The 2,005-nt window shown below is 33.5% G+C and overlaps 1 long non-coding RNA gene across 1 annotated transcript; it reads left to right on the forward strand.

The window, feature by feature from the left end:
- Positions 1–328: 328 nt before the first annotated feature.
- LOC127497901 (uncharacterized) lies at positions 329–1,242 on the forward strand. The gene is made up of 3 exons (XR_007925697.1): positions 329–397; positions 480–650; positions 1,119–1,242. It is a non-coding gene; the product is annotated as an uncharacterized LOC127497901 (long non-coding RNA).
- Positions 1,243–2,005: the final 763 nt, after the last annotated feature.

Genomic DNA, 2,005 nt, shown 5'->3' on the forward strand with positions numbered 1-2,005 from the left:
GTCTTGATTTTCAAATACTTTTTTGAACTCTAATCAAAGTTTGTAATGTTATTATTCTCCTCGTAGCTCATTTGTGTTTGGTTCAGGCTTATAACTCTTTAACAAAGACTTTTTTTTGAAATCCCTATGTAAGAAATGAATGGAAAAAATACTTCAAGAATCAACGCCACTGAAAAAGGGGGCGGGCACTTATGCACTCTCTTCAAATATAAAAAAAACTGTAATAAAACTAAAATAACACTGGAATAATGTGTTAAGTAGAAGAATAATCACAATGTGACTACTTTCACAATCAGATTGAGTCATGCATATGATTTTTAATTTATTTCAGGCAGATGGGGAACATTTTGTGGCTGGAGTTGCAGTGTGTCAGAAATAGAAAGTCCATCAGCTAAAGGTGTGTGCTTGTTCAGACAGCTTTAATGATGTCCTGGGAGTCATAGAATTTCAGGATGCTACTTCTGTTTTTTGTCTTGCAGGTAAAGTAAAGTTAAACATGAGAAGAGGAGATAAAGGACCTTCAGTTTCCTAACTTTTATCAGCTGACTTGATGGCTTTCTCCTGACTGGACTCCCATGCTTCGTGTTGTTATGGTAACATTATGGATGTTTTGCATGCAAAGAAATTGTGATCGGATTGCAGAGCATAAGGTATGTATATGTGAATGATATTTTTGCTATCTGCAGTTAGATTGACAAAAATCTGTACATGTAAACATAGTCAAAATCCTTTGTGCTGGTGTAATATTTTGTGGTGTCACAATCTACAAAATAACAGGATCATTTAATACTCGTAAGATTCATTTAAAATTAAAACATTAAAATAAATGTTATAATGATTGACTTTTATAATGCTAGTAGTTCAACAGTTTTCAGTTCAAAACTTTTAACTAGTTTCTTCTATCTACACACACACACACACACACACACACACACACCATATGCCGTTTATGAATGCTGTAATAATTGTATATGAAATTAGAGTGAATTATATAAAGCTTTCTCAATGAGCTTAGAAACAATGGGCTTTATATGAAATAATGCTCTACATATGAGAAACTGTAATGAAATATAACTCATTACATGCAAAATTTACAAAGAAAAACGTTCCTTCCACAGAATTGTGTTTGGATGAAAGTTTAGGGATCATGGATACAGACTAGAAACGTCACGCAACAAGACCTGCTCGGCATGTGTAATATTCAGAGAAGTAAATCACCTACATGGCTACACAAGAGTAAATATGTATTTCAGTTCTGGTTATGTTTGTACAACTCATGACATTAATGGTTTAGTGCATGCGATGTGTTTCCGCTGTTTTGCGCAGAAGCTCCTATTCTCTATTTTTATGTCTTTGTTGTGACTTTTGTGTCATTCCCATGCTGACTGTTAATTGTGGATTGATCTTTGAGATTTGACGTTCACTTTCTTTGCTATCTCTTTAGATGAGCAGGCAAAATAACTATGTGTGGTACATTAATGATCTATAAATCCTGTATGTACATTAACAGCAGTAGAGGCCTGCTTCATCCAGCTTAGCCTATCAAATATTGACTTAAAAGAACCGTTTACCCAAATATCAAACTTCTGTCATCAAACCTGTTGTTTTTTTTATGCTTTTTCTATGTTTCATACAATATTTTTTTAGTGTTCATAGTGGACTAATCTGTTTAGCACCAAAATACACTGGAAAAAAAAACAACAACTTTACAATAATACTTAAGAATCTAATTTTAATCTAATCTAATGGAGCACCACAGTCGGGTTCTGGAAGTAAAAACTCCATTCATTTTCTCCGTAGGGAAATTGATTTTAAATGATAACTTATAAACCTTTAAAGTCAGCCCTACTGTGAGCTACGAGGTTGTTAATCAATGGTATTTGCTTCTGTTGAAGCCGTCAGCCCGCATTATTTCACCTTATTTTTAAAATAATCATGTTTAAGCAGAATTTGTGGTGGAAAAACGACAAAAACTAGAAAAGCGAAGTTTATCAAATTTTGGATG

Source organism: Ctenopharyngodon idella, chromosome 16 (genome assembly GCF_019924925.1).
Source record: "Ctenopharyngodon idella isolate HZGC_01 chromosome 16, HZGC01, whole genome shotgun sequence".
NCBI lineage: Eukaryota > Metazoa > Chordata > Actinopteri > Cypriniformes > Xenocyprididae > Ctenopharyngodon > Ctenopharyngodon idella.